The following is a 7,661-nucleotide window of genomic DNA, read 5'->3' on the forward strand; positions in this document are numbered from 1 at the left end:
ACTAGAAGCAACTATATGCCAATAAAATGGACAACCTGGAAGAAATGGGAAAATTCTTAGAAATACACAACCTTCTGAGACTGAACCAGGAAGAAATAGAAAACATAAACAGACCAGTCACAAGCACTGAAATTGAGACTGTGATTAAAAATCTTCCACCAAACAAAAGCCCAGGAACAGATGGCTTCACAGGCAAATTCTATCAATATTTAAAGAAGAGCTAATGCCTATCCTTCTCAAACTCTTCCAAAATTCAGCAGAGGGAGGAACACTCCCAAACTCATTCTACAAGGCCACCATCACCCTGATACCAAAACCAGACAAAGATGTCACAAAGAAATAAAACTACAGGCCAATATCACTGATGAATATAGATGCAAAAATCCTCAACAAAATACTAGCAAACAGAATCCAAGAGCACATTAAAAGGATCATACACCATGATCAAGTGGGGTTTATCCCAGGATTGCAAGGATTCTTCAAATCAAGGATACGCAAATCAATAAATGTGATAAATCATATTAACAAACTGAAGGAGGAAAACCATATGATAATCTCAATAGATGCAGAAAAAGCTCTTGACAAAATTCAACACCCATTTATGATAAAAACCCTCCAGAAAGAAGGTATAGAGGGAAGTTACCTGAACCTAATAAAGGCCGTCTGTGAGAAGCCCACAGCCAACATCATTCTCAATGGTGAAAAACTGAAACCATTTCCTCTAAGATCAGGAACAAGACAAGGTTGTCCACTTTCACCACTATCATTCAACATAGTTTTGGAAATTTTAGCCACAGCAATCTGAGAACAAAAAGAAATAAATGGAATCTAAATCAGAAAAGAAGAAGTAAAGCTGTCACTGTTTGCAGATGACATGAAGCTATACATAGAGAATCCTAAAGATGCTACCAGAAAACTACTAGAGCTAATCAATGAATTTGCTAAAGTAGCAGGATACAAAATTAATGCACAGAAATCTCTGGCATTCCTATACACTAATGATAAAAAATCCAAAAGAGTAATTAAGGACACACTCCCATTTACCATTGCAACAAAAAGAATAAAATACCTAGGAATAAACCTACCTAAGGAGACAAAAGACCTGTATGCAGAAAACTATGACACTGATGAAAGAAATTAAAGATAATACAAACAGTTGGAGAGATATACCATATTCTTGGATTGGAAGAATCAACATTGTGAAAATGACTATACTACTCAAAGTAATCTACAGATTCAATGCAATCCCTATCAAACCACCAATGGCATTTTTCACAGAACTAGAACAAAAAATTTCACAATTTGTATGGAAACATAAAATACCCTGAATAGCCAAAGCAATCTTGAGAAAGAAAAACGGAGCTGGAGGAATCAGGCTCCCAGACTTCAGACTATACTACAAAGCTACAGTAATCAAGACAGTATGTTACTGGCGGAAAAACAGAAATATAGATCAATGGAACAGGATAGAAAGCACAGAGATAAACCATGCACATATGGTCACCTTATTTTTGATAAAGGAGGCAAGAATATACAATGGAGAAAATATAGCCTGTTAAATAAGTGGTGCTGGGAAAACTGGACAGCTACATGTAAAAGAATGAAATTAGAACACTCCCTAATACCATACACAAAAATAAACTCAAAATGGATTTAAGCCCTAAATGTAAGGCCAGACACTATAAAACTCTTAGAGGAAAACATAGGCAGAACACTCTGACATAAATCACAGCAAGATCCTTTTTGACCCACCTCCTAGAGAAATGGAAAAAAAAATAAACAAATGGGACCTAATGAAACTTAAAATCTTTTGCACAGCAAAGCAAACCATAAATAAGATGAAAAGACGACCCTCAGAATGGGTGAAAATATTTGCAAATGAAGCAACTGACAAAGGATTAATCTCCAAAATTTACAAGCAGCTCATAGAGCTCAATATCAAAAAAAAGAAACAAGCCAATGCAAAAATGGGCAGAAGACCTAAATAGACATTTCTCCAAAGAAGATATACAGATTGCCAACAAACACATGAAAGAATGGTCAACATCACTAATCATTAGAGAAATGCAAGTCAAAACTACAATGAGGTATCACCTCACACCAGTCAGAATGGCCACCCTAAAAAAATCTACAAAGAATAAATGCTGGAGAGGGTGTGGAGAAAAGGGAACCCTCTTGCACTGTTGGTGGGAATATAAATTGATACAGCCACTCTGGAGAACAGTATGGAGATTCCTTAAAAAACTAAAAATAGAACTACCATATGACCCAGCAGTCCCACTCTGGGGCACACACCCTGCGAATACCATAATTCAAAAAGAGTCATGTACCACAATGTTCATTGCAGCTCTATTTACAATAGCCAGGACATGGAAGCAACCTATGTGTCCATTGGCAGATGAATGGATAGAGAAGATGTGGCACATATGTACATTGGAATATTACTCAGCCATAAAAAGAAATGAAATTGAGTTATTTGTAGTGAGGTGGATGGACCTAGAGACTGTCATACATAGTGAAGTAAGTCAGAAAGAGAAAAACAAATGCCGTATGCTAACACATATATATGGAATCTAAAGAAAAAAAGGTTCTAAGAAGCTAGGGGCTGTACAGAAACAAAGACGCTGTCATAGAGAATGGACTTGAGGACACGGGGAGAGAGAAGGGTAAGCTGGGACGAAGTGAGAGAGTGGCATGGACATATATATACTACCAAATGTAAAATAGATAGCTAGTGGGAAGCAGTTGCATAGCATAGAGAGATCAGCTCGGTGCTTTGTGACCACCTAGAGGGGTGGGATAGGGAGGGTGGGAGGGAGATGCCTGAAGGAGGGGATATGGGGATATATGTACACATATAGCTGATTCACTTTGTTATACAACAGAAACTAAAACAACATTGTAAAGCAATTATACTCCAATAAAGATGTTAAAAAAAGATAAGCAACTGGAAAAGATTGGGTTTTTAAACAAAAGGATATTTTTCTTTCATTTATTTTTAAACAATGAAATAGATTTTCCTGCATTGGAAAAGCTTCCTGAAGAGAGAAAATAATATAAAAGAGATATCATATATGTTCAGTTTTTTAAGAACTGGTTTCAGAAATAGTGGAAGATTCCACTATGAAGGAAGAGAAAAAGTTTCTCCAAATCATTAAATCTCAGAGGTAGAAGAGACTTTAGGATTATCTAAAGGGATGGTATCCTTGTTCTAGTTTCACAGACCTAAAGCCTTGGGATAATCTTTGACTCTTCTCCCATTCCTCGGAAAATCCCGTCAGCCCTACCTACAGAATAGATCCAGAATCAGACAATTTTGCACCTCTTCCACCCACTGTGGTCCAATCTTACCACCTTAGTGGTCCCTCTGCTTCTTCCTCCTTTTCAGTTTATTCTCAAATTAGCAGCCAGAGTGATACATTAAATATATAAGTCAGATCATGACCTTCCTCCAATGGGTCCTCATCTCAGCCTGTTTTAAAGACAAGCTTTAAACAACCACAAGCCCCTATGTGTCTGATCCCAACTCTCTGATGTCCTTCTCCTCCTACTTTGTGTCTTTCCTCTGCTCAGGCCACACTGGCCTTGTTACTTTGTCTTGATCATACCGGGTATGCTTGTACCTCAGGATCTTTGCTATGCCTTTTGCTTAGAATGCTTTTACCCAGAGTCTATGCGGCTTACTCCCCTGCCTCCTTTAGGTCTTCACTCAAATTTTACCTTCTCAGTGAGGTAAAACTGTAGCCCTATCATCCTCACTAATCCCCTCTCCTGCTTTATTTTTCTCGATTTCACTCATCATCAACTGACGTATATTTTCCTAACAAAGTTTTTGTCTGTCTTCCTCTTCTGCAATAAAGGCAGGGAATTTTATCTGTTTTGTCCATTACTGAATTCCTAGCACCTTGAACAATAGTGAGCACTCAGTAAATATTTGTGGAATTAAATAAAATCTGGTAATTCAACCACTTCATTGTGCGTATAAGGTGGGGGGGGGGAAGATGGTCTAGAGAGATTAATTGATTTTTTTAGGGTTCCACTCCTGGTCAGGGTCAATGTTGGTGGCACTGACTTTCAATTTAATGTCCATTTCACCACACGATGTTTTTTTTTTTTTGAGCAGTTATTAGCAGTTGATAACTACGCTCCAGGTTTGAGACTCAGTACATCAAATAACGATAATGGGAGAGGCAGTCAGCCAGAGAGATAGAGAGAGTGAGAGAGAGCAGAGAGCCAGAGGGTGCGAGAGAGGGAGACACACACACACACACACACACACACACACACACACACACACACACACGGGTTGGGGAGACAGAAAGGGCAGACAGGAAAAAAGACTCAGAGGACAGAGACAGTCCTAACTGGATTCATGCCTCCAATCGTCCCGCATTCAAAGACACCCTCCATCCAACCCACTTCACTACTATCAAGGTTAATTTCACCCAGACCAATTCTGGTCCTGTATCACTCTGAGAGTTACAGAACAAAATGTACACTCCTTAGCTGGGCATACAAGTCACTATCTGCCTCCTCTTGTTTTTCATAACCTAACACTAAAGAATATTTCCTGACATCATGACACTCTTGCCATATTATTTCCCCTCCCCAGACTCTCCAGAGCTTTCTAAATATTTGTCCATCTGCACTTGTGGTTTTCTGAGCCTAGAATTCCCTCTTTACTTCTTCCACTTAAAAAACTCTGTATCTTTTCAGAGCCAACCCCAAAATACCCTCTTCTGAGAAACTCCACCCTTCTCTCCCAGCAGAGTCAACTTTTCTGTTCTTTGAGTCCTTATCTAAGCAGCAGCATTTACCGCAGCACCTGAGTTACCTACTCATCTTGGTATCATTGTGTCTCTAGTGGCCAGCACAGTACCAGGGTCTAGTAGGTGCTCAAAATGTGTTGGCTGAATGAATTAAGTACAATCGCAGAAGCTTAACTGAACTTGACTCTTATGATAAGTAATTATGGGCAGTATAAAATAGGGGACCATGTACATGTAGCTGCTTATACAAAATGACTTAGGCTATTGCCTACTTAAAGCCCTCTCTTGTGGCAACAAATAGTTAGTCTAAATTAGAGACTCATTAAGTCTAAATGTGCAATGACAGTTTTTACTGGCAAAATTCTCACCAGCTTTGCTTTCTTTTCCAAAATCTATGGCAATTATGCATTTTTAATTCATTAAGTCATTCAGTAAATATTTATCAGGCACATATTCTGAGTCAGGTACCATTCTAGCATCTGGAGACACTGAGGTAAACAAGACAAATATCCCTGCTGTCACAGAGCTTATGGGCTATAGCAGGGGAGGCAGATTTTAAACAAACATTACACAAATAATTAATTCATTACAATTGTAATGATAGGTGATATTATATACATCAATAGTTCTAAAAAGCACAGTAATTGCTAGCATTTATGGAGCTCTTAATATGCAAGTCAATATTGTAAGTTCTTAACAAACATGTTGAGTTTTAATACCTTTCTTAACCTTGCATGTTTTGCTTTCACATAAGGAAGCCATGGCACAGAATGATGAAGGAATGGGGTCACCAACCAGGAAGGGCAGAATTGGTATTTAAACTACTGTGCTGTACTGCTGTCCAATGAAATCCAGCCATGGAGTCAGGGTTAATTCACAGATTTCCTTCCGCCTGTGTAACACCAAGACTCAGAAGGTGCTTTAGAAGTGGTAGAAGGTAGCACAGAATAACAGACTGGGAATACCTTGGTCAGACTGGCTTCCAGTGGGTCCCATGTTCTTCTCTGTGTAATTTTGAGCAAGTTATTTAACTTTTTTGGCATTCAGTGTTTTATTTTTTAAAATTTTAATGTACCTTAAAGGTTCTCTAAGGACCTTTCATTTTGGAAATCATCCCATTCAAATGTCACCTCCTCAGTGACCTCTCCCTAACCACCCCGTAGTATCTTCTTCCTCCTTCTTCCCTCACTCTGTTTTAGTTTCTACACAGGGCTTATCATTATTTAACATTGTATCACAGATTTGGTTTTCTGTTAACTGCTTTTTTTTTCAATGCCTGAAATAGTGCTTAGTGCATGGTGTTCACTTGGGTCTTTGTTGGACAAATGTGCTTTCCAGGAGACTGGGATAGGTAACCACCCTCAGCACCAGCATGGGATCTTTCACAAAAGTATGTGCTTGGCACTAACATTTCTAAAACTGCAAAAAAGGAGACAAAATCTATGTTTTCAACACCCACACCTTTCGTAAACTTGGCTTGAATGTAGCTGACTTGGCATATTTGGGCATGGGCTGGGTATAAAAGGAAGTCTCAGAGATCCAAGACAGAGGGACAGTCTTAGGATTTCTGACTTTCTATCTTCCATTTTTTCCCCAAGGTTGTGCCCTGTAGTAATGCTGTAGCTTCCGTCATCTGGGACTTAGCCTTCCTTGCATCATGGAGTAGCATAACCCTAGACAGTCATATTGAAATCATGTCTAACCTGTGCTAGACACATGACTCCAGGGTTGACCATTTTATGTCAGTTTTTCTAAACACATCTTTAAATAACACCTCCACATTTCTAGATTGTGAATAAATTAGAATGTAATCCCCATCCACTTGGGAAAACCCACAGTCATTTTCTTTGCTGTGCTCACATAGCTTATCTTTAAGTCACTATCAAACTGGTGGTTATGTGAGGGTTTCTGGGCAGAAAGGTGCTGAGCCCTGTAAAAGATGAAAGTGCAGGCAGAGAGCTGAAGACATCAGCAAAAGGTATGCTGACAAACAGCTTCATAATGATCATTTCTCAAAGCTGGGAGTTTTGTTTCTAGCGTCTGGCTTCTGCAGAGTGTGGTTGCTGGTACTCCTACTTTCCCCCTAGTCTCTAGTGTTTATGGAAGAAAGGAACTGTCTAAACTTTGGGTTTGGTGCCCCTCTTTGCAAAATGCAGCCCAGCCTGTGTGTTGATATCCTTTGACTGATAGTCACATGCAGTCCATATGAGCTGACCTTTCAGTACGAGCTGCAGATTTGGATGGAAGTGGAACACACCTAGGAATTCAAAGTTGTCGTGAGTTGGAGACTTGTTTTCCCGAAAAGAGTATTTTCAAGTTCTGAAAAATTCAGACTATGAGTCAGGGTCAGTTTGAATATTTGCTCAAGTCATACAATACCATATACTGGTAGGTATTTGAATGATTAGACTTTAGGCTGTCTGAGTAATCCCTGAAATTGTAGGGAGAATTTTATGAATACTAGGAAAGATGATTCATAGCTTTCATTTGATTCTCAAGTGGATGCTTGACTGCTGTGGAGGGTCTGTGTGAGAGTGCTGAATGGGAAATCTGAAGGTCTGCATTTTTCAGCTATTAACAGCAAGTAGAATTTGAAAAAAGACATTATTTTTCTGGGCATTAGACTCCTCACCCATAAATGAGAATACTGAATTAAGTTAGTGTTTTCCCAAACTTTATTCATATACATAGTCATTTATGTACTACTGCCTTCGTGATTGTTGCCATATCCTACCCTAATCTGTACTGTTCACTTAATTTCAAAATTTTTAACGCTTAAAAAATAAAATTTAGTTTAAAAGGAACCTCATTTTTGCATCTGTAAATGGAAAACTTGATGTAAGTAAAGTATGGTTATTTATGTACTACTTCAAAATTATTGCCTTTACACTG

The sequence above is a fragment of the Delphinus delphis genome, chromosome 5 (genome assembly GCF_949987515.2).
Source record: "Delphinus delphis chromosome 5, mDelDel1.2, whole genome shotgun sequence".
NCBI lineage: Eukaryota > Metazoa > Chordata > Mammalia > Artiodactyla > Delphinidae > Delphinus > Delphinus delphis.